The following is a 26,695-nucleotide window of genomic DNA, read 5'->3' as shown; positions in this document are numbered from 1 at the left end:
CTTTTATACAGGAGACTCACTTTAAAAAGGGCTGTGCTCCTCGTTTGTCTTCTAGGTATTAGCTACTGGGCACTTTAACAATTTTTTTCTCTAACTTTCTCCAGCTTTCAGACACACAGGTGGTCCCGATTGGTGATGGACGGGGTCTACTGGTGAAGGTAACCATTTCGTCACAACGCTATACACTTGTCAACCTGTATGTGCCTAACACTGGTCAAACCCGCTTCTTACGTAAATCCCTTGAACACATTGAATCTCTTATTGAAGGAATACTGATTGTAGGTGGGGACTTTAATTGGGCTCTTGAGCCGCAATTAGACACATCCACCGGGGCTCCTCGAGCTTTGTTTCGGGAAGCGAGTAGGTTTAGAAATATTTTGCATGAATTTCAACTAAGTCTGGTGTTAGTGATTATGCGCACCACTGGGGTAATCAATTCAAATACCGTGTCTCGGCTTCAACCACATATATAATTCTATCCAGATATCCAGAAAATGTCTCTACAGTATCAGGAACTGTTTATACGTCAACTTGTCCAAATCTTCCTTCCTGGTAGTGTGACTCAACTTGCATATATAGAGTCCACACTCATCCCAAAATGAAAGAAAAATAGGTATAATAGTGAACTACGTTTTAATCCACAAAAAATTATTTAAAACAGGTCAATTCGTTTTACAACATGAATATCCACCACTAATAATACAGCATTCGTACCAGATTATGTGGGGTGTCAATCGTGCCCACCCTGAAACAGCATGAATAATTCGATACCCTCCCGGGTGATATAAGTTACTGGATCAATGCTGGGCTGGATACTCTTGAATTTCCACAAAAGAGCTGGCAGGCAGTCTGGTCATCAACGCGTTTCTGCTCCCCTTGGAGCCTTTTTCAAGGGGAGCAGAATACTGTCACTTTGTACATCGCTGATGCGGGGCCTTGGAGATTGAATAAGCAACTCCTGACTGACCCTCACTGTAGAGCCCAACTGTTGGGTTTTATAGAGGACTATGTTGCATCCAATGTCATGGCTGATGTCTCTCCCATCACGATCTGGGAAGCCCATAAATGTGTAATATGTGGCCATTGTATTCAGCTGGGCACGCATCTCAAAAAACAGAAATTAGAATGTAGATAGTCCCTTTTGTCTAAAATTAAATCATTGGAGTTGGCCAATAAAACTTCTGGAGACTCGGATATCTTTGCTCAATTGCAAACTGCTAGACTGTCCCTGAACTCTTTACTTGATGAGGGGGTGAAAAGGGCGTATAGGAGATGTAGACACACCTACTTTAGATGGGGTAATAAGCCTGGAAAGATGCTGGCAAAGGCCCTCCGAGCACAGAGAACTCTGACATACATCAAAAAAATGAGGGATTCCTCCGGAACTGTTCATGCTACGGATGTGGAGATTGCCTCCGTTTTCCATGAGTATTACTCGGAACTATATAATCTCACCCGTGCCCGTACGGGCTCCCTCGCTGTGTCCCATAAGGCTGATATCATGCAATTTCTTGCCGATATGGATTTTCCCTCTCTCCCTGAGGTGGTGACACACGCTCTTGATTCCCCATTTACGGCTGAGGAACTGAAGGATGCCATTAAAACTTCTTCTAGTGGGAAAAGTCCAGGACCGGATGGATTCCCAATCACTTAATACAAAGCTTTTCAGGAACAGTTGGTTCCCCTCCTTCTGGGGGCATGTAATGCGGTTTCCCCCCAGGAGCAGTTCTCCGATCAGTCTCTTTCTGCGCATATTACTGTTATTCCCAAAGAGGAAAAAGATCCTTGTGCGGCGGCCAGTTATAGACCTATATCTTTATTGAACGTAGATATTGAGCTCTATGCCAAATTAATGGCTAGTCGTCTGAAGCCCCTTCTCACTAGTCTCATCCACTCTGACCAAGTAGGGTTTGTTCCAGGGCTTGAGGCTAGGGACAATATGATCAAAATTATTGACTTGATCTCCTATGTGTCTACCAATAATATTCCTTTAGTTCATCTGTCAACTGACGCGGAAAAGACGTTTGACAGAATTGATTGGGACTTTATGGAGGGGGTGCTGCGGAGACTGGGTCTGGGGGAAACTTTCCTCAGTAGGATATTAGCTTTATACAAAGCACCATCGGCACAAGTAAGAGTTAATGGCATCCTCTCCAGAGTTATATGTATCTCGAATGGCACAAGACAAGGCTGCACTCTCTCACCACTGATTTTCGTCCTTTGCATGGAAGCACTGGCGAGGGCGATTCGGGCCAACTCGGATATTTCCGGAGTGGTTCAGGGGCCGCAGGTTTACAAGTTAAGCCTTTTCGCGGATGACCTTCTGGCGACGATTACCAATCCGTTAATCTCCCTGCCAAATTTGATGAGGGAATTTCATTGCTTTAATACTCTCTCTAATTTCAAGATTAACTACTCTAAGTCTGTAGCCCTGAATGTCACCGCCTCGGATGAGACGGTGGAAACCCTCTCCGAATCATTCCCTTTTAAATGGGCCCCCTCCCATCTCCAATACTTAGGGACCCAGATACCTAATAAACTCGATAAATTGTTTGATCTGAACTTTGCCCCCTTGCTTAGGAAGATAAAGACTGATCTATCTCAGTGGTGTCCACAAAAGATCTCGTGGTTGGGTCGGATAAATGTAGTAAAAATGAATGTGCTTCCTAGGTTTCTTTATCTATTTCAAACGATCCCTATACTCCTCTCACCACGATTACTTACTGCATTGAACAAGATATTACGTGATTATGTTTGGGGAGGGAGGAAACCTACGTTTAAGCATCAGACTCTCTTTAGATGCAACACACAGGGGGGTCGGCAATTACCAATGTTTTCAGCTTATTATCAGGCATCTTGATAAATAGGGTACTGGATTGGACTAGAAATTCGGGTGATAAGCAATGGGTTTCGATTGAATCTTTCTCCACCGACTCCAACTTGCATTTAGTGCCGTGGTTGTCTAAGTTGGGACGTAGTGACCACCCTACTGTAGGCCCTACTCTACTGTTGTGGAAGAGGCTGCGGGTGAAGTTAAATATTGTATCACCGATATCCCAATTGACTCCCATTGTGCATAATCCCTCATTTCTACCGGGAACTGTAGCTAGGGCCGCTGCTCCTTGGAATTTTGCGGGGGTCACTAGGATTTATGATTTTTTAAAGGGGTATCGCATCAAGTCCTTTGAGACACTGCTAGTGGAATCGGGCCTTCATAAGTTGGATTATTAGAAACATAGAAACATAGAATTTGACGGCAGATAAGAACCACTTGGCTCATTTAGTCTGCCCCCTTTTTTTTTTTTCCTTTAGGTAATCTCAACCCTTTTTGAACCTTAATTCTTTGTAAGGATATTCATATGCCTATCCCAAGCATGTTTAAATTGCTCTACAGTCTTAGCCTCTACCACCTCTGATGGGAGGCTATTCCACTTATCCAATACCCTTTCTGTGAAGTAATTTTTCCATAAATTTCCCCTGAACCTGCCTCCCTCCAGTTTCAGTGTATGTCCTCAAGTTCTAATACTTCTCTTCCTTTGAAGAATGTTTCCCTCCTGAACTTTGTTAAAACTTTTGGTATATTTGAAAGTTTCTATCATGTCTCCCCTTTCCCTTCTCTCCTCCATACTATACATGTTAAGATCTTTTAGCCTTTCCGGGTAAGTTTTGTGATGTAGGCCATGCACCATTTTAGTTGCCCTTCTTTGTACACTCTATAATGTATTTATATCCTTCTGGAGATATGTTCTCCAGAACTGGACACAGTATTCCAGATGAGGCCGCACCAATGACCTATACATTGGCATTATTACTTCTCTTTTCCTACTACTGATTCCTCTTCCTATGCAACCAAGCATCTGACTTGCCTTTCTCATTGCTTTGTTGCATTGCTTTCCTGCCTTTAAGTCACTTGAAATAGTGACTCCTAAATCTCTTTCCTCCTCAGTAGTTTCCATTATAGTACCCTTGATACTATATTTAGCCTTTGGGTTTTTGAGACCCAAGTGCGTGATTTTGCATTTTTTAGCATTAAACTGTAGTTGCCATGTTCTTGACCATTTTTCAAGTCTAGCTAGGTCATCAATCATTTGTTTTACCCCTCCTGGTGTGTCTGCCCTGTTGCATATCTTTGTATCATCTGCAAAAAGGCATACTTTCCCTTCAATACTATTTGCAATGTCACCAACAAAGATATTAAAGAGAACTGGTCCGAGTACAGATCCCTGGGGTACTCCACTGGTAACATTTCCCTCCATAGATTGCACTCCATTTACTACAACTGTCTGTTTCCTATCCTGCAACCAGTTTCTTATCCATTTAACTATTTTATAATCCACCCCCACACTTTCAAGTTTATTTATCAGTCTGCAATGTGGGACAGTGTCAAATGCCTTACTAAAGTATAGATATGCTACATCTACAGCTGCCCCTTGATCTATTATTTTCATCACAGAGTCAAAAAAGTCAATAAGATTTGTTTGGCATAATCTCCCACCAGTAAATCCATGCTGTTTTGGATCCTGTAAGTTGTTTGATTTAAGATATTCCACAACTCTTTCTTTTAATAGTTTTTCCATTACTTTCCCTACTACTGATGTAAGGCTTACTGGTCTGTAGTTACTTGCTTCTTCCTTGCTTCCACTTTTCTACAGTGGAACTACATTTGCTCTTTTCCAGTCCTCTGGAATGGCACCTGTATTTAGTGACTGGTTAAATAATTCTGTTAATGGTGCCACCAGCACATCTTTTAGCTCTTTTAGTATCCTTGGGTGTATTCCATCTGGCCCCATTGATTTATCCACTTTTAGTTTTGAAAGTTCAGTTAGGACCTTCTCTGTAAATGTACTTTCATCTATATGGTTCTATATACAGGCCCGCCATTTCATTTCTTCTTGGGAGACTGGACACGTGGGTCAAGGAACTGACTATGTTTGCGAAATTGTGTTTACAACCGCACTCCCCCACTCATACTATCTCCTCCATATACTGTACCAAATTCTTCTTTCGGCGGTCCTGCCCTCTAATACGACTTGTCAAGTGCAGTGGGACAGGGATCTCCTACCCAAAGGGATTACAGTGAATTGGGATAAGGTGCATCAAGTAACAAGCGCTTGCTCCACCAATGTGGACGTAGTGGAGACCCAATTTAAACTTTTATCTAGATGGTACCGTTGCCCGACTCTTATCCATAAATACTGTCCCGGGGTGTCACCAATGTGTTGGAGATGTGGCACGGAATTGGGCTCACTGATACACATTTGGTGGGACTGTTTATTAATAGTCCCATTTTGGGAGGTAATTAAAAAAAAAAGCCGCCGAGGTGTTGGGTTTCCCTGTCCCCTCGGGACCTGATTTTTGGTTACTCTCCCATACAGATGTTCCTATCTCTAAATATAAGAAAGCCTTATTACGGCACATGAATAACGCCGCTAGAGCAGTCATCCCGGTTAGTTGGCGCTCTACGTCTCCTCCCACTGTGTGGGACTGGTGCCAACGTATGGACTTTTATCGGTCTATGGACGAAATATACACTGCTCAAAAAAATAAAGGGAACACTTAAACAACACATCCTGGATCTGAATGAATAAAATATTCTTATTAAATACTTTGTTCTTTACATAGTTGAATGTGCTGACAACAAAATCACACAAAAATGATCAATGGAAGTCAAATTTATTAACCCACGGAGGTCTGGATTTGGAGTCACACTCAAAATGAAAGTGGAAAAACACACTACAGGCTGATCCAACTTTGATGTAATGTCCTTAAAACAAGTCAAAATGAGGCTCAGTAGTGTGTGTGGCCTCCACGTGCCTGTATGACCTCCCTACAACGCCTGGGCATGCTCCTGATGAGGTGGCGGATGGTCTCCTGAGGGATCTCCTCCCAGACCTGGACTAAAGCATCTGCCAACTCCTGGACAGTCTGTGATGCAACGTGGCGTTGGTGGATGGAGCGAGACATGATGTCCCAGATGTGCTCAATTGGATTCAGGTCTGGGGAACGGGCGGGCCAGGCCATAGCATCAATGCCTTTGTCTTGCCGGAACTGCTGACACACTCCAGCCACATGAGGTCTAGCATTGTCTTGCATTAGAAAGGAACCCAGGGCCAATCGCACCAGCATATGGTCTCACAAGGGGTCTGAGGATCTCATCTCGGTACCTAATGGCAGTCAGGCTGCCTCTGGTGAGCACATGGAGGGCTGTGCGGCCCCCCAAAGAAATGCCACCACACACCATTACTGACCCACTGCCAAACCGGTCATGCTGGAGGATGTTGCAGGCAGCAGAACGTTCTCCTTGGCGTCTCCAGACTCTGTCACGTCTGTCACATGTGCTCAGTGAGAACCTACTTTCATCTGTGAAGAGCACAGGGCGCCAGTGGCGAATTTGCCAATCTTGGTTTTCTCTGGCAAATGCCAAACGTCCTGCATGGTGTTGGGCTGTAAGCACAACCCCCACCTGTGGACGTCGGGCCCACATACCACCCTCATGGAGTCTGTTTCTGATCGTTTGAGTAGACACATGCACATTTGTGGCTTGCTGGAGGTCATTTTGCAGGGCTCTGGCAGTGCTCCTCCTTTCCTCCTTGCACAAAGGCGGAGGTAGCGGTCCTGCTGCTGGGTTGTTGCCCTCCTTCGGCCTCCTCCACGTCTCCTGATGTACTGTCCTGTCTCCTGGTAGCGTCTCCATGCTCTGGACACTATGCTGACAGACACAGCAAACCTTCTTGCTACAGCTCGCATTGATGTGCCATCCTGGATGATCTGCACTACCTGAGCCACTTGTGTGGGTTCTAGACTCCGTCTCATGCTACCACTAGAGTGAAAGCACCGCCAGCTTTCAAAAGTGACCAAAACATCAGCCAGAAAGCATAGGAGCTGAGAAGTGGTCTGTGGTCACCACCTGCAGAACAACTCCTTTATTGGGGGTGTCTTGCTAATTGCCTATAATTTCCACCTGTTGGCTATTCCATTTGCACAACAGCATGTGAAATTGATTGTCAATCAGTGTTGCTTCCTAAGTGGACAGTTTGATTTCACAGAAGTGTGATTGACTTGGAGGTACATTGTGCTGTTTAACTTGTGTTCCCTTTATTATTTTGAGCAGTGAACTTTTCCACACCCGAAAAACACGGGATCTATTCGACTGGCTGGACTTTAAACTAACGCCAACCTTTTTGGCTCTGGTTCCCGTATCTTCTCCTGGGTAGTTACCGGTACGATTTGCCATCTTGCTAGTTCATCTGTGGGATGTGTAACGTGGGAGTTTCCTACGAATGACTTAGATGCCCTTATTGATGGTTCCTTCCAGCCGAGTGGCCCCCTTTCTTTCTTTCTTTCTTGCTTTCTCTTCGTCCTTTGTTCTTTTCGTCTATTCCTCTCCTCTTAAGCTCTTTGTTTTTTTCTTTATTTTTGAGTATGACGGAATCTGATACATCTCAAATTTCTATTCTTTTTCTGGGGTTGAACAGATTCTTGTATATTATTGAGTTCTTCAATTTTTATGGCCACCATTTCCAGAGCACTACATCACGTGTTTTTATGTTTATATTCGCCTCCTACCAGTGCCGTAACTAGGTATTTTGGCGCTGTGTGCAAGAAATGGCATTAGCGCCACCCCCCCACGCAAGATAGGAGCAGTGCGCGCCGCAGGCGCGCAAAAAATATATAGGGGCGTGGCTTCAAGGGGAAGGGGCGTGTCCACAAAATAATGCCAATTCATACTACGGTGCATAGTAGTCTCCATTATTCAAATTACGCTGCACAGTAGCGCCACTACACCGGGTAGAGCCCCTTTTTACAAATTACGGCAGAAGGCGTGCCTTTTTACACATTACGGCAGACAACGTCCCCCTTTTTACACATTACGGCAGACAACGTCCCCCTTATTATACATTACGGCAGACAGAGTCCCCCTTATTACACATTACAGCATCCCCTTTTTTAAACATTATGGCAGACAACGTTCCCCTTATTACACATTATGGCAGACAGCGTCCCCCTTTTTACACATTGCGGCAGCCAGTCCCCCTTTTAACACATTGCGGCAGACAGACACCAGAGAGAGAGAGAGAGAAAGAAAGAGAGAGAGACAGAAAGAGAGAGAGAGCTATATACTTACCATCTCTCAGGCTCCTCGTGCTGGCAGAGATCCCGGGCAGCCGCAGTGGAGAAGGAGGAGGAGGAGGAAGGGGGACTGGAGCCGCAGCAGCGCTATGTCATTGGTAGTGGCGCCGCTGCAGCACTCCCCTCTCCTTCCGTATTGGCTGGCCGCTGCTGAGAATGCTGGGATGTGGGAACCGCATCCCAGCATTCACAGCAGCGCCGGGCAGCCAGTATAGAAGCAGAGGGGAGTGCTGCAGCGGCGCCGCTACCAATGACATAGCGCTGCTGCGGCTCAAGTCCCCCTCCCTCCTCCTCCTTCTCTGCCTCCGGCGCTGCTCTCCCTCCAGCGCGGCGCACGGCACCCAGCAGAGGCGGCATGTAATGAGTCAATTTGACTCATTACATGCCGCTCGCTGTGCGCCCTCGGTGTAACTGCGCTGTGTACCAGGCACACCTGGCACATAGGTAGTTACGGCGCTGCCTCCTACTTTGCAGTGTATGTTTGCATTACTGACCTGTACGTGACTGCTCTGTGGCTTCGTTATGTAAAACCTTTTTTGAAAATAAAGAATTTATAAAAAAAAAATGATTGAAACATCAGGAGTTGTGTATTTATTTTAATATTTCTTTTATAGGGGGTCTTTCAGTACCAGGATTGCAGATCCAGACTTTGGATGAAAAAAAAAATCTGTAGGTCACTGAAACAAGTCTGCAATATATGGATTGGAGAAACAATATATCTGGGGGTAAAACACAGAATCTGTGACACAATAAAATTGTGATTGCTGATGTACTATATGGGGTCTATCGCTCTGCACAGACTTTCTCCTCTTCAGACAACTACAAAGTGAAGGAAGGGTGCAAGCGTGAATATCCCGTACTCCAGTAAAATGGCTGAACTTTTTTTTTTCCAAAGAATACATATCTGCCAAACAATTTCTGCTGGTTTAACAAGTAACTGTTCTGCGAAATGAAAGGGGTCCTTTTCCGACATCTGGCAAGTGAAAGGTGTTGACATTGCAGAGCTGAGTTTCGGGGCTGGAGCGGACTCTCTCAAGGTCGGTCTTCTTTAAAAACTTTTACAAACTCTGAACAAATTCTGGAGAATTCTGAACAATTTCTTGTGACATTCTGTTAAAGCGTATTGTTGTTATATATTGTATTTAATGTCATTTTCCATTCATGGTAACTGAAACGTACACAAATATTACGCGGATGGTTTCGTAATAGTGTTGCCAAGATTCCGTTGCAGTCTACATTGCTTTACAGGCTAAAAGGTTTTCCTCACTGTAAAATACAGTATCACTCATCTATTTTGTCATAAAAACAACAACAACAACGTGAAAGATATATGTTATGTCTGAGGGTAACCACATTTGAGCGAAACAGAACCACGTTTCGCTCATATGTTATGCTTGTGACTTTTTAGGCTGTTAGAGATGCACGAGTGGATTTGGGAAATTCATGTGTCCTAATGCCTGACTCATAGTAAGTACATTGTATGAATCATAACCCAGCTCTCGGCAATGATACAAAATGTGTTCTAAGTTACATGTGACAGAAATATCACACGACTGATTGTTATTCATTCCTTACCAACCATATATTTCTCATTAACAGAACAGAGGAAAATGGGGGAAATGCTATATGAAATATGTCCTATATGTCATTTGATCCAGAAATAGTTTTTCTTTTAAAACACCCAGGGCCGGTTCTACCATTAGGCAGCTTTAGGCAGTTGCCTTGGGTGGTGGGATTTGGGGGGGCACCACTGATGGTGTGTACACACAGTGAGATTTTTTCTTTCGATTTTAACTATATAGTCAAAATCGCAAGAAAAGTTAGTGCAAATCGCAAGGTGTTATGCCACTTGCGATCCCGTTTCGATCCCGATGCGCGGTCCCGCCAGGTCGGTATCGCAAGAAAAGATAGACTGTGCAGGCAAGTCAATCCTTGCTAGATCGGTGTACTATCTAGTTCATATCACATGTCAGTTAAATCTCACATAAGCCAAAATCGTAAGCACACATAGTCCATATATCAAGAAAAGTTAGTCAAAATCGGTGGTGCTGGGCTCCGGGGAGTTCAGGGGAAATAGCAAAGTTAAAATCGGGTATAGCAAGGATCTCACCGTGTGTACACACTATGGGGGTCATTCCGAGTTGATCGCTCGCTAGCAGTTTTTAGCAGCCGTGCAAACGCTATGCCGCCTCCCACTGGGAGTGTATTTTAGCTTAGCAGAAGTGCGAACGAAAGGATCGCAGAGCGGCTACAAAATATTTTTGTGCAGTTTCAGAGTAGCTTCAGACCTACTCAGCGCTTGCGATCACTTCAGACTGTTCAGTTCCTGTTTTGACGTCACGAACACGCCCTGTGTTCGCCCATCCACGCCTGCATTTTCCTGGCACGCCTGCGTTTTTCTGAACACTTCCTGAAAACGGCCAGCTGACACCCAGAAACACCCTCTTACTGTCAATCACTCTGCGGCCAGCAGTGCGACTGAAAAGCTTCGCTAGACCTTGTGTGAAACTACATCGTTCGTTGTAATAGTACGACACGCATGCACATTGCGCCGCATACGCATGCGCAGAACTTCCATTTTTTTGCCTGATCGTTGTGCAGCGAACGAAAGCAGCTAGCGAACAGCTCGGAATGACCATCCATGAGCCTGCCTATAACAAAATTAAGAATGTATCTGAAAGAAACATTCTTGCTGTACTTAGGGGGTCATTCCGAGTTGATTGCAGCACTGCGAACAGATAGTCGCTGCCTATAGGGGAGTGTATTTTCACTTTGCAAGTGTGCAAACGCCTGTGAAGCCGAGCTGTGCAAAAACATTTTGTGCAGTTTCTAAGTAGGTCTGAACTTACTCAGCCGCTGCGATCACTTCAGCCTGTCTGGTCCCGGAATTGACGTCAGACACCCGCCCTGCAAACGCTTGGACACGCCTGTGTTTTCCCAAACACTCCCAGAAAACGGTCAGTTGGCACCCACAAACGCCTTCTTCCTGTCAATCTCCTTGCGATCGGCTGTGCGAATGGATTCTTTGCTAAATCCATCGCTCAGCAACGATCCGCTTTGTACCCGTACGACGCGCCTGCGCATTGCGATGCATGCGCATGCGCAGTAATGACCTGATTGCTGCGCTGCGAAAACCGGCAGCGTGCGAACAGGTCGGAATGACCCCCTTAATGCGGCTATCAGTTACACTGAAGGCTGGGAAGTGGGTATTGATGTTGGGTGGGGTCAGTAGGCTGAAGTTTTGCCTAGGGTGCTGGGAAACTTTGCACTGGTCCTAAGAACATGTTGGCCTATTAGTCATTGGTCACCCTTAAGAAAAGATATGAGTATTTAGATCATAAGAGACTATGGGTCTTACTCAGCTACAGTTGCAATTTTGCAAAATCGCAAATCGTCCGATTGTCATACGACTGCCGGCATGAGGGGGTGACGCTGGGCTGCCTGCCCGACCACTGGTGGCTGCAGTGATTGGGACAGAGGGAAGAGGCGGGAGGAAGGGCAGAGCTGTGCTGCTTCATTTCACTGATGCCCGATCATTGCCGCTGGGGGGGGGGGGGGGGGTACTCCAGGGCGACCTGATCATGGTAGCCAGCAGTGATCGGGATCCACTGGGGTCAGAGCCACGGATGGTGCAGTAGGGCTAGCAGGTCCCTCTGAGTGGGCGTTTCTCACTGGTTGCATCAGATGCAACTGTGTCAGGTAAAGCCCAGCCTGGCATGGTGGCATCTGATGTGACTATGCCAAGCAAGTGGTTCAACTAAGCCACATGCAGTTCATTTACTGATAGTGAAATTCATAGATTTTTATGTCTTTTCCAGAATCAAAACCATAAGTTCTACAGATGCAGTATGCACAAATTATGGTGTGCCAGAATATCAAAAACTGTCTTCCATATATTGTACATTGTAAATGAGCTACATAGCCTTCCCTCAGGAAGTTTGGTCTAAGTGAAATGCGTTAGTAGTTTCTGTTCACCTTCTAAAGTCACCCTCATTCCAGGAAGATCTTCTGCTACTGCGGAACTCCCGTTGAGTCCAAGTGTATTTACAGACTTTGATCATTTCTTTCCTTGGAAGTTGGGTGAATTGGTTTTGATGTTTATACTGATTGTCAAGATTCTATATTGTACATGATTTCAATGGGTTGGGATTGAAGTGGCGGCGTTGGGGATGCCGGCAGCCAGAATACCAACCATGGCATCCTGATGTTTAGAATCCCGATAGGAGAAGGAAAGTAAACTAACCTTCCCCCAATGTCCCCCTAACCCTCCTTTCCAGCAGCCAACACCGAACACACACACCCCCCCCCCCCTCCCGGGGGTGCCAAAACCCCACCACCCTCCCCAGGGGCGCCTAAACCTAACCCTTCCTCCCCAGAGTCTAACCCTTAACCTTTTCCCCCACCCCTCGCAGCCTAAATCTAACACAACCCCCACCATGCTCACCAATCACCCACCCCCCACGGCTTACCTGTCAGACTGACCGGCAGATGCTCGGTCAGGATTCTGGCTATGTGCTTGTGAGCCTATTCGGGATGCCGGTGTCGGCATTCCAAGTAGTGTTGGAATTCCATTTCAATACTTATTTATAAATTTCTAAACTTATTACACTATGGGTTTTTTTTTTATTTTGTCTGGTGCTGGGCTGTTTTCCAGATTTGGAGACCACTAAAGCGGATGGAAGTACCATTAGAGGGAATTTAGTTCCGACCCCCCCCCCCCCCTCCCCCCTCAGTGGTTACACATCCTGACAGTCACATTCATATTTTCTTTGGACTTTACAAACAAACATTTGGTTTTGGAACTTTCACTAAGCGCGCCTACTTGTTTTGTTGTCTTATGTTATAATCTGGATCTGTTGCTGGCAGGGATTACACAAGAGGCTTCTCCGCTTCTCATATTTACAATATTTATAATATGTAACATAATTGTTATATATACTGTGGGGGCATATGTGTATCTGGCACTGTGGGGGCATATTTGTATCTGGCACTGTGGGGGTATATAATGTGTATCTGGCACTGTGAAGGCATATTTGTATCTGACACTGTGGGGGCATATGTGTATCTGGCACTGAGAAGGTATATGTGGCACTGTGGGGGAATATTTGTATTTGGCACTGTGGGGGCATATGTGTATCTGGCACTGTGGGGGAATATTTGTATCTGGCAGTATGGGGGCACATATGTGTATCTGGCACTGTGGGGGCTTATGGGTATCTGGCACTGTGGGGGCATATGTGTATCTGGTTCTGTGGGGTATATGTGTATCTGGCACTGTAGGGGCATATTTGTATCTGGCACTGTGGGGGCATATTTGTATCTGGCACTGTGGGCATATCTGGCACGAGGGGGAATATGTGTATCTGGCACTGTGGGGGCATATTTGTATCTGACACTGCACTATTGGGGTCATATGTGTATCTGGCCCCACATGTGTGTCAAGACCCCATTTTTATTGGCCACTGTGGGGGCATATGTGTATCTGGCACTGTGGGGGCATATTTGTATCTGGCACTGCACTATTGGGGGCATATGTGTATCTGGCACTGCACTATCGGGGTCATATGTGTATCTGGCCCCCCATAACTGTAACAGGCCCTCATTTTCATTGGCCATGCCCCATGTGGCATGTGGCCACACCCATTTTTTGGCACACAGTACCACTAAAAAAATTTTTTAGGCAGACATGTTGCCGGCGGAATGACATCATCAGATGGCACTACTGGCAGGTTGCTGGTTTGGATGCTGTTTGGCTGTGACAAGCTACTTATGTACAGCTATCCATTGTGAATGATATTTACATGGTTTATGACACTGAAAGGGCTTATCGGATTTTATACATCCATCCCCTGCTGCTGCTGCGTCCCCCGCTGCTATGGCAACCGACCCGGTATATTGCCGGGTCGGAAAGCCAGCAAAGGATCGCAAATGCCGGATCCCACCCGGTAAGGACACGTTTCTCTTACCGGGTGGGATCCGGCATTTGCGATCTGAAAGCAGCATTAGAGTTTTTCTGAGGGTATATTTCAAAAGCTGGGACTCACCCCTTTCGGTGGACACTGGCAGCTTGTCTCTACTATGCCCAGAACCAGAGATATCAGCCTTCCAGCAGCCGGTCCCTGCTCCAGCTACACACGCCTAATATGCAGTTTTAGATTTTCGTTGGTGGATTGCTCTGGCTCCTGAACTCTGATCCCCAAGTCCCCAGTCCCTCCTGAAAGGTGTGACTCTCATTTTTTTTATTCCATTAAAACTAAGAAATCTGTTTCCAGGAACTTTAGATATCTGCAGTCAAGCATGCTGCCCTCCCACCAGTTAAAGATGAATATTAAGCCCACTCCACTATCGACCCTCCCCTATGTATTAAACACCCCCTACCACCCTGGAAGTCATGTACCGGGGCCCCTTCATTCAGCCCAATGTCCCCTTCTACAGTTTAGTGTTCTCCCTCGCTCTCCATCTGTGCAGTAAAGGAATAATTAGCATAAATTATTGCTCCAGGTCTTACATATTGAGCAGAAGACAGAACATCTCCTACCGCCCACGGGACAGCAAAGCTGCCACTAATAGCACCCTTCACCCCTGCCACTGATGAGTGGGTAGAGGCCCCAGTGCATTGCTGTGCCCAGGGGCCTACACTGCTGTTAAGACGGCTCTGCCCATATGTGTATTAAGCCCCTATTTTTATTGGCCACTGTGGGGGCATATGTGTATCTGGTACTGTGGGGGCATATTTGTATCTGGCACTGCACTATTGGGGCATATGTGTATCAGGTCATTTTCATTGGCCACGCCCCATGTGGTATGTGGCCACACCCAGTTTTTAGCGCACAGTGCTACTAAGAATATTTTCTTAAGCAGGCACATAGCCAGCTGGATGATGTCATCAGATGGCGCTACTGGGCAGGTGTGTGGTCCCGGAGAGTTGATTTGCACATGGTGAGGCACATATGTTTTGTGTGTGTTATTGTATTAACCTGACGACAGCAAAGCACTGAAACAATGTTAAAGCAGGACATGACTTGAGATACCATTTCTTTAAGCCTGGAGTGCCGCATCCACGTCTGCTATACCATTGCTTTGTGAGGGCACCAACAACAGCTATCTTGATTGATGGGCTTGCCAGACCCTGGACATATATATATATATATATATATATATATATATATATATATAAAAATACGGCAGCTGGTGCGGCACTCCGAGTGACTGGCACAAATAGACAATGGAGTCCTCGATGTGGACAACGTTTCAATGCGTTTTAATATAGCATTTTCATCAGGTCATGTAAAACAAACATAATACACTCACCTAAATACCCAGCGCGTGCAACGTACACCACACGCTTCCGGAGTTCAGGCACCCGCCAGGCTCGTCAGCGCTGTGTGATGACGCGGTCAGCCAGTGCCCGTCACCACAGCAACCAACCTAAACAAAGTCTGCACGCTGTGCACATGCACATGAATAGACATATTGGCCCTCATTCCGAGTTGTTCGCTCGCAAGCTGCTTTTAGCAGCTTTGCACACGCTAAGCCACCGCCTACTGGGAGTGTATTTTAGCATAGCAGAATTGCGAACGAAAGATTCGCAGAATTGCGAATAGAAATTTCTTAGCAGTTTCTGAGTAGCTCGAGACTTACCCCTCCACTGCGATCAGTTCAGTCAGTTTCGTTCCTGGTTTGACGTCACAAACACACCCAGCGTTCGCCAAGACACTCCCCCGTTTCTTCAGACACTCCCGCGCTTTTCCCAGAAACGCCAGCGTTTTTTCGCACACACCCATAAAACGGCTAGTTTCCGCCCAGAAACACCCACTTCCTGTCAATCACACTACGATCACCAGAACAATGAATTTTCTTTGTTAAGCCATGAGTAAAATACCAAACTTTTTTGCAAATTTACTTGGCGCAGGCGCACTGCGAACGTTGCGCATGCGCAGTTTGCGACTAATCGCTCCGTTGCGAAAAAAACTAACGAGCAAACAACTCGGAATGAGGGCCATAGATAGGCAAGTGAATGCCAACCATAGCATAATAGACCATAAACAAAAGAATCACAAATACCAACATGTAAATATATAACAACTACATACAGAATATATCACCTAGAACAGTTAAAGCACAAGTACATATATATGCTTCACTAGTTTATAGGCACCAACCTAGTTGGATACATACAGACATCCAGGGATCAGCTGATCACTCATAGCACACCTAGAGCCATCATAATAGAGCATGGAGGCCTAGCTGTTCATTGAGACCCCTAGGTTGAAGGGTCCCCAAATGGTGGACCCAACTGACCTCACGTTCCAGCAGTTTATGTCCTCTATCACCACCACGTATAAGGGGGGGCATGGTCGATCATACGATAGCGTAGTGCCGCTAATGGGTGTCGCGCCGTCAAAAAAGTGTCGAGCGACCGGCTGGTCACTTGAACCCTTGGTGAGAGCCGATTTGATTGCCGACCTGTGGGCTGCCATACGTTCCTTGAACATGCGTTCGGTCTTACCAATGTATGACAGCCCACAGGGGCAAAGAAGTTGGTACACAACAAATTTTGTGGAACATGTAAGAGTAAAATTAATGGTCAGGGATCGTCTCGTAAGGGGGTGTTGGGAAGTCCTACCACTAATCATGAACTGGCAAGTAATACAAGTGCATCTAATGCAACCTCGAGGGTTAGAGTGCATACTGACTTGGGGATTAGGTGTGAATAATCCGATTTAACCAGGATATCCCTTATATTCCGCCGCCTGGTGTAGCATGACATTAAACGTGTTTCTTGGAGATCTAGCTCTTGGTCAGATTGTACTATATGCCAAAGTTTTTTGGGTACCTGATTAATCCCACTGCTAGCAGGGCTGAATTGGCCTACCCAAGGGATGATCTTGTTCACTTTATGGCCTTTGGTATCTTGCTGTAACAATTGAGCTCGATCTAATGCCATAACTTTTTAATTTGGCTTGTTGAAGTAACTGTACAGGATACCCTCTACATAGAAACTTATTAATCATAGTGGACATCTGTGCCTCTGCCAACTCGGGATCAGATGTGATCCGCCAGATTCTCAGTAATTGGGAGTATGGCAGGCCCCGCTTTAACGAGGGAGGATGGAAGCTAGAAAAATGTAAGAGGTTATTCCTATCAGTAGGTTTACTGAACAACTGTTAGGATTCCAGCACTCTGGTCAGAGGAGATCTTATGGCAAGGACTGGAGCACTGGAACGGAATGCTGGGGAAGGGAGCAGGACAGGAAAATAGCCCCTGGCGCCCTAACTCTGTTGTCTCACCCATGTTGTCAGAAATCCCCTGCGAGACTATGGTTTCTTGAGCCCTTGGCAGTCGCGTTTGAAGGGCGGATTATGTCTGCCCAACTTCGATGCCCCCCGGTCTTAATGAGAGACAAAGGGAAACCCGAGACAGGGTGATAACAAGAGGCCCTCTAACTAAACAACCAGGCCAAGGGCTAAGCAAAGTCAAAACTATAATATGTGCGGAACAACCGCCAGGGAAAAGGACAACCAAAATATCCACTTGTCCAATTCTCCTACCCGGCACCGCCGAGTACCAGAGAGGACTTGTGGAAGCGGAACCCTCCGCAAATGCTCCAAACACAAAATATAAAAGGTAAAGCGGCTGAGCCGCAACACACGGCAGAGCCGCAACTCACGAACACCACTGGATATAAAACGGTGATCAGTCAGGACTCCAGGGAACCAAACGACCTCTTGGGATGAGATGACAACTCCCGAATACCGGACTTCTGAGGACTGGAATGACCGGATACAGCAGGACTAGAAACAGACTCTCAGCAAACAAAGGCAGCATGCAGGAAGCTATTACCGGTGTCTGTGAGAAGCCCTGGGAGTGTATTTAACAAGGAGTCCTCCAATCAGCTGCTAAAGGCTGATTAGAATAAATGCCGTGCAGCTGCCTTGCTGCACGGCCAGAGAGCAGGTGAATATCTTAATTTCCTAAAGCCTAGCAATGGGGAACGCGGTCCGCCAGTGGCGTCCCCGTTGCTAGGGTCCATGCGGCTCAGCGCGCCCGGCGTCTAGCGTTGCTAGGGAGCCGGCGGCTGTACGCGCACGGCGTCTCTAGTTGCTAGGCGCCGGGCCGCGCAGACAAGCGGACCCCGGCGCCTAACAGTACCACCCCCCCTTGAGGAGGGGTCAAGGAACCCCTAAAGCCAGGTTTCTGAGGAAATTCCCGAAAAAATGCCCTCTTGAGCCTCGGGGCATGAAGATCCTTATCCAGGACCCAAGACCTTTCCTCCGGACCATAGCCTTTCCAGTGAACTAGAAAATACAGCCGACCCCGGGACAATTTGGAATCGAGAACCTTCTCTACCAAGAACTCCTGTTGTCCCTGTACATCCACTGGAGATCTACCCTGAGAGATCTTCCGAGGAAATCTACTGGAAGAAACGTATTGTTTCAACAGGGAACAATGAAACGTATTTCCAATCCTGAGAGATCTTGGTAAACGTAACCAAAAGGCAACTGGGTTGACTCTTTTAATAATAAGAAATGGCCCAATAAATTTGGGTCCCAGTCTAGCCGAGGATTGTCGAAGCCTGATGTTGCGAGTCGGCAACCACACCCTATCTCCCACCTTAAAAGTGCAAGGACGTCGGAGCCTGTCAGAAAATGTCTTCTCTCGAAAGGCCGCTTTTCTGAGAGCAAGGTGCACCTTTTTCCAAATGGCTCTGAGATGGGAGGTTAAGGTTAGCGAGGAGACTGAGGAATGATGAAAAAAAGAATTAGCTCTGGGGTGAAAACCAAAAACTGAAAAGAATGGAGACTCTTTAGTGGAGGAATGACAAGAATTATTGTAAGCAAATTCAGCCAACGGAAGAAACTCGGACCAATCATTCTGGAGTTTGGCTGAATACAAGCGCAAATATTGTTTCAATGATTGGTTAACTCGTTCGGTTTGCCCGTTGGATTGTGGGTGGTAACCGGATGTTAACGACAATTTCATCTTCAATGAGGCACAAAAACATTTCCAGAATTGTGCGATGAATTGTGGACCCCGATCAGAAACAATATCAGTAGGCAACCCATGAAGCCTGAATACATGGCGGAGAAACAAAACTGCCAACCCTTGTGCAGAAGGCAATCGGGGAAGAGCAATAAAATGAGCCATTTTACTAAAACGGTCCACTACCACCCATATGACTCGGAATCCGGCTGAAAGGGGAAGGTCAACCACAAAATCCATGGAAATATGAGACCACGGCCTGAGAGGAACATTTAAGGGCATAAGTTGCCCGATGGGCAAGGAACGGGGAACCTTATGCTGTGCACAAACCTGACATGAATAAACAAATTCCTTGACGTCTTTAGAAAGACCAGGCCACCATACTGAGCGAGAGACTAACTCCAATGTCTTAGAGACTCCTGGATGCCCTGAAACTTTGTTATCATGGAATTCCGTTAAAACAGTAGCTCTCAAAAACTCAGGGACGTAAAGACGACCAGCAGGAGTAATTCTAGGAGCTTGGTGTTGAAGCTGTTTTAACTGGGTAAATAAATCTTGTGTGAGGCCCGCCCAGATGACCGAAGGTGGAAGTATGGGGGTAACAGGATTGTTATTGTGAACCGGAAGAAAGCTACGTGACAGGGCATCAGCCTTAGTATTCTTGGAACCAGGCCTGAAAGTGATTATAAATTTGAAACGCGTAAAAAATAATGCCCAACGTGCCTGCCGGGCATTAAGCCGCTTAGCCGATTCAATGTATTGCAGGTTCTTATGGTCAGTCAATACCGAAATAGTATGTTTTGCTCCCTCCAGCCAATGCCTCCACTCCTCGAAAGCCCACTTTACCGCCAGTAACTCCCGATTACCAACGTCATAGTTGGTGATAAAGCTGAATATTTATCGTATATATAACCCAATATGAGGTCTTAGAACACTGTACGCTATCTACGTAAGAAGTACCGTAAGGGTACGCAAGTTGCGTATCGATCGCTTAGCCGTGATCGAGACGCTCAGGCGTCACGTTCACTCACGGCCAAGTGATCACAGGCAGGCACGCTATTGGCTGTTGACTATCGTAATGATTCGCTATAGCGTAGCGGCGCTCGGGACCACGAGGAGATCACCAGCGATGCAGACGCTCACAACGTTAAACCTTTATCTCTATACCTTTGGCAATGAAATACACAGCAAACCTTAGTGTAGAGACAAAGTGTAAGTGCAACCTTGTGTAACCTGATTAACTACAAAGCTGTTTGAGCGTCACCGATGCTCAGGGAATACTTAACACTAAAAAAGAATACACAGATACCTGGGCTTAGGGTCCGAAACCTATTATATGTATTATGACTATTATACTTGCAAAAAGAATCACAGTACAAAGCATACACTACAATATAACATAAACCAACTAACCAGATAACTATACAGGAAATACAATACAATACAATTAAGTCTAATCAAGGGAAAATACGAGAGAAAGAGAAGAGAGGGAGAGAGAGAAATGGCTCACAGTAAGACAATATGATTACGGAGAGAACTTACGCACAAGGGGAAATGATCGCATGCGCCTCGATATCCAGCTCCCGATTATCAGCAATGAGAACCGTTGAAGAGAGAGAACTGGATACGGTCGGCCTGCCTATTTATGCCCCACACACAATACAATTCAATGGTCCCTACAATCTCATTGTTCATTGGACACAGGAATTCGGCTTTGCATTATAACAAAAGGTCATAGGTTGATTCATACAGGTGGGCTGTGACTATTTCCAACTGCTCAGGTGGGAGGGAAACTGGGTTTCCCGCCGCATGGGTAATAAAGTGCAAATAAAGTAAATGTTCATAAACTTCTTATGTCCATAACTATTCGCACGAGCGATTGATCAGCTTCAAACCAACACCGGAATATTTCTAATTAAATATTCTTCCGATGGATACTAAACACCACTGTATTACTCCTGTCTGACCCTTCGTATCAAACAAAGAGGGATTCCTCTGTTCATAAACATTCTATATTAACCAAACTTTCAGAATCTATCAAAGGGACCATGATCTACAAAATACATTATTACTGAAAATATGTTACGATTGAGTCGCACGCTACAACCACATAAACTCTACCGTAAATACGCATACCATGCGCCTGCGGGTGCCCGCGACTGTGAGTATGCGCACGTACGGGAGAGCGTACGCATGCGCAGCACGGACCTGTGTGAGGTGCAAATATGGTAGTGTGCATAGAGATATTTTTCTGACTTTGACAGTCCACCCTTTGGCAGTCAATAATAACTGCCACTTCCTGAAAACATTTCAAAAGGAGAAAAATATATGTTAGGGGTTAATTAATTTCCATGGTTGGGTAAGGGAGGAGAGAGGAGTAGGTGTGAAGAGGGTATGACCTAGTGAGATAGCAGAAGCATGTGTGTATGAATCCGTGTTTGGGGGGTCATGTATCATCGTGCCGTACGTGTTGTAAATCAAGCTTCGAGGTATTGCGAAGTATACATTTGAATTCCTTCTTATCCCGTGGTACGGGTCTGTGGATGGGCTGTCAAACTTTACCGAGCTCTTTTTCGGATTTTGAACAAAATGGGGAGCACATTTTAGTTGATGATACATGAATGGGGGAATATGCGATTGCTGATATCTGTGCCTGTATTCCCTATACTATGTGTGTCATTACCTGAGGGTTGTAGAAATGAAGAAAAGACATAATTACGGTAAATGCGGTGGTATTCTATGTCAGGTTAATGTACATCTGTCGGTTGAAGTTTTGTTCGGTATCAGTTGAAAGTCGTCTTCTTTGCGCTGTGTTGCCCATTAGGGGTGAGCAAAAAGCTTTGTCAATGCCATTAGATTTACAAAAAATGTTGGGCTAGCGTAAGTTTAAGAATTCTAGGGAAACTGGGGATCCATGGCAAAGTTCATCAAATGTCCATATCTCAAGTGGTCAAAACTTCTTCTTTGGTCTATCCGTTGTCTGTATAGCGTCTCGTCAACTTCCTCGTCCAAGTGGGTCTTTTTATCTTGGAGAAAAACCAGAAAAACAGGTGAAAGAAACGGACCGTAGAAATCGCATTTTCATCACATCATTGTTTCTATCGTTGGGTCGTAAATCAAATCCAGGTTAATTACAGTTTCCTCACTCCTCAAACTCATTACCTTAGTACGACGATTGCACCTCATTAAAGCCTGCCCGCATCTAAATATCAAACCGATCGTTATGATAACACCTAAGATACATAGGAGAAACTTCCCAACATCCATTATGACTCCTTGAGCCCAGTCTCCCAAACCGGAGAACCAATTTCGCGGGTTCAACCATGACACCCAACCAGTCAGCTCATTACCTACAGCAGCAAGAGTGAGATTGTGTTTTCGGCGAAATTCCCACTTCAATTGGAGAATATCGTCCATCTTTTGGTCTATGACCTCGACCGGATCCTCGGTGCTATTTGTGATATACGTGCAACACTTCACGCCGTACTGTGTTGCCAATGTAACACAATATCCGCCTGTCACTGCTGTGAGGTAATTAAGAACCATTCTATGCTGTACCAGTTCTGTTTTATAAGCTTGAAGTTCCCTTCCAGTATATCTAAACGTGTCATCATACATTTCAGTGATATTATCTAACAAATTTGCAAGTGCCGATATGTATTTATAATTTAGCACTCCTCTAGCGGTGCGGGTGAAATCTAACGCGATTAAGAATTGAATCCCGGTGGATTCACTTATCAGATTAGAGGCCGGATGCTCTGTCTTCTCTATCAGGTGCCTTTTAACAACGTGCTCGTAATGGGTGTGAGTATAAGGAGCTTGGGCACCACGGTGTATGTCTTTCATTTTGTCATGTGTTACAGTCATTACTTCAGGCAATACTTTTCCAATATAACACAATCCTTCAGAGTTTGGGGCAAGCCACTTGTACGCCTTTCTCCCGCATATGAAATATGCATCATCGGGGAGAACATATGGGACGGAGAAGGACATTACCATATTACACACCTTCCAGGTGAAATCTCCTAACCCTAATTCTTCCATCTGCTTAATACACGTATCAGGTTGTACGATATGTGCACAGTATCCTGGTGATACTTCTCCAACTCTAGTAATCCTATTTCCTAAGGTGTACCTATACCGGAAAGATTTTCCTCTACTGGCTATGTGGCGTACAAGCTCTGTATCTGTAGGCATTCTATCTGCTCTATGTGAAAAGGTCATGGTGTGGTTACTCCATGATACTTCCCAATTTCCCGGCTTTCTGGGATTGGAGATGTTGAAACATAATAGGGACCTATCCACATGGTATTGGTGGAGCTTCAAACTAGGAGGGCTGGAGATATTAAACCTCCTGTCCACCGGTCTCCCACCATTTAACTCAAGTACCTCCCCTATCGTTAAAGGAAATGGCACTAGCCCTGATTTGCTATGACCTTGAGGTACTTGAGAGCATACCCAACAATCTGTTTTGTTTAACACATTACCCACTAAGGAGTGATAGTCACTCAATGGATGCCGGTCCATATGGATATTAAAACTGGATTGGCATTTCTTAATGCACCCATCTTCAATGACATTGTTACAGAGCCTACAGATACAGTTTTCTTCAGCTAACAATCCGTCACAATTTCTTCTATGATCAATGCTATCGGATCGTTTTCTGATACTCGCCTTTGCTTGTTGGTTAGGTTGATCTTGGAAAACTACGCCTCCATCTTTATCATCAGAACCCATTCCAGAACCTCTCTCGACCTCCATGGTACTCTCGCCGGAACAGACTGCTCTGGTCAACATCATGGTCAACAGGAAAATCCGGATCACAGTCTCTTGGGGCAAGTCCATCTTATAGGAGGAAACGGAGAAGAATGAGAGGGAGGAAAAATAAATTTGAGGGAGAGGGGATGGGAAGTGGAGGAAAATAATAAAAGGGAGTGGGGAGTCGACAACAGCTCTCGGTCTTCAAGGCTCAGGTGCCGCCTCAGTCCTCCTGGAACAGACACTCCAGTGATACAACCTCTACCGCCTGTTCCTTATCACGGGACTTCTCTGGATCAGCAACCTTCTTGCAGTGGGATGAATGGACCCACGTCTCTCTCTCAGCAACTTTCAATGCTGTAGTGCTAGTCAATAAGACCTGGTATGGTCCTTCCCATCTGTCAATAAGGCAACCTGAGCGTAGAAAATTTCGTATCATTACATAATCCCCAGGTTCAATGTCATGACAATTACTATCAGGTAGATCAGGAATCACCAACTTCAGACTATCATTTTGATTCCTTAACTGTTTACTCATGTTAATCAAGTACTTTACAGTTACTTCATTGTTACATTTCAAATCATCCTGAGGGTTAATCATGACATGCGGTTGTCGACCAAATAAGATTTCAAAGGGGGACAGATTAAGAGGGGACCTGGGAGTGGTTCTGATACTGTACAGTACAATGGGTAAAGCTTCTGGCCATGTCAATCCTGTCTCTGCCATCACTTTACTCAATTTATTTTTAATAGTGCTGTTCACTCTTTCGACCTTCGCACTCGCCTGTGGATGGTACGGAGTGTGCAGCTTGCTATCAATTCCCATCAACTTACACATTCCTTGAAAGACATCACCTGTAAAATGGGTACCCCTATCACTTTCGATTATTCTAGGGATACCATATCTACATACAAATTCCTGCACAATTTTCTTAGCTGTAAACATAGCGGTATTTGTAGCTGCAGGAAATGCTTCGACCCAATTCGAGAAAACATCTATACAAACAAGTACATATTTCAAATTCTGACAAGGGGGTAATTGAATGAAGTCAATTTGTATTACCTGGAAAGGGCCGCCGGCAGGTGGGATATGGGATGGTTCTGTAGGTATTGCCTTTCCAATATTCTTTCTCAGACAGGTAAGGCATGACATTGCTCTTTTACTCGCATGAGAGGAGAATCCTGGGGCGCACCAATATGCTCTTACCAATTTGCACATTCCCTCCTTGCCTAGATGAGTCAGCCCGTGAGCTGCTTCAGCCAGACATGGAAGATATGCTCTGGGGGCCACTGGTTTACCATGTCCATCCGTCCAGAGCCCTGAGGACTCCTGGCCATATCCCTTTGCCTTCCAGACCGCTCTTTCCTGTGTGGAACACAAATTTTGCATTTTACACAACTTCTGTGTGTTGATGGTATTGAATACCATCAGTTGTGTGGTGTCTGTCTGTATGGGGGTAGCAGCTGCTAACTTAGCAGCTTCGTCTGCTCGGCTGTTACCAAGTGATACTGGGTCTTGGCTATATGTATGTGCTTTACATTTGATAACAGCCACTCTGTCGGGTTCCTGTATCGCTGTTAGAAGCCTTTTTATGTGAGCTGCATGCGCTACCGGTGTACCAGCTGCCGTCATGAAATTTCTGAGGCGCCATAGGGCTCCGAAATCATGGACTACCCCGAATGCGTATCTAGAATCGGTGTAGATATTGGCTGACTTACCCTTAGCCAATTCACATGCTCTGGTTAGGGCGACCAGTTCAGCAACCTGGGCTGAGTGAGGTGGGCCTAGCGGTTCCGCTTCTATGGTGTCTTGGTCATCTACGACTGCGTATCCAATACACAAGTCTCCCGAGTCTGACTGTCTGTGACAACTACCGTCCGTGTAGAACGTGAGTTCTGCATCTTCCAGTGGGTTGTCACTGATGTCAGGCCTTGCGGTAAAATTTTGGGTCAAATATTCCATACAATCATGTGTATCTTCCTTTGTATTAAATCCTCCTTCCCCATCACTCTCACCTTCCACCCTTTGTGCCTGACCAGGCACACCTGGGAGATATGTTGCAGGATTTAATGCACTGCATCTCCTTATGGTGATGTTTACGGGGGCCATTAGTGCTAATTCCCATCTTGTAAACCTCGCTGATGAGACGTGTCTGGTTTGGGCAGAATTCAATAAGGCTGACACTGCATGTGGTGTATGGATTGTGAGGTTGTGGCCTAGCACCACATCTTCGCTTTTTGTCACTAGCAATGCTATCGCAGCAACGCTTCGCAAGCATGTGGGGAGGGATCGCGCTACCGTGTCTAGCTGAGCGCTGTAGTATGCAACTGGCCTGCTGGCATCACCGTGTTTTTGGGTTAGTACTCCTGCCGCGCAACCAGCATTTTCTGTTCCGTATAGTTCAAAGGGTTTCCCATAGTCTGGCATACCTAGTGCTGGTGCCTGTGTTAGGCACTGTTTGAGTCTCTCAAATGCTGTTTCGGACTCGTCTGTATGCGAAATCCTATCAGGTTTGTTTGAGGAGACCATTTCCTGCAAAGGTAACGCCAAAATGGAAAACCCTGGGATCCAATTACGGCAATACCCACACATTCCTAAAAACGTTCTGATCTGTTGCTGGGTTTGTGGCAGGGTCATGTCTCTAATTGCTTGGATTCTATCAGCGGTCAGGTGTCTCAGTCCTTGTGTTAGACAGTGTCCCAAATATTTTACCTTAGTTTGGCATAATTGCAACTTGTCTTTGGACACCTTGTGTCCGGTGTCTGAAAGATGAAACAGGAGCTGTTTCGTATCCTTCAGAGATGCTTCCAGTGAATCTGAACA

At 45.7% G+C, this 26,695-nt stretch overlaps 1 protein-coding gene across 6 annotated transcripts in view; it reads left to right on the top strand.

The window, feature by feature from the left end:
* COLEC10 (collectin subfamily member 10) overlaps positions 1–26,695 on the top strand; it is a 278,842-nt gene that overhangs the window by 99,265 nt on the left and 152,882 nt on the right. For 2 of the 6 annotated variants that reach the window (XM_063924468.1, XM_063924469.1), the window contains exons 2-3: positions 105–158; positions 8,745–9,167. The exons of 3 other annotated variants lie outside the window; for them this stretch is intronic. The gene's annotated coding sequence lies outside the window, so the exon portion shown is untranslated. The remainder of the gene's footprint in view (positions 1–104; positions 159–8,744; positions 9,168–26,695) is intronic. One more of the 6 variants, XM_063924470.1, reaches the window with a different exon arrangement.

The sequence above is a fragment of the Pseudophryne corroboree genome, chromosome 5, assembly GCF_028390025.1.
Source record: "Pseudophryne corroboree isolate aPseCor3 chromosome 5, aPseCor3.hap2, whole genome shotgun sequence".
Taxonomy (NCBI): domain Eukaryota; kingdom Metazoa; phylum Chordata; class Amphibia; order Anura; family Myobatrachidae; genus Pseudophryne; species Pseudophryne corroboree.
This window is presented reverse-complemented; position numbering and strand designations above follow the sequence as displayed.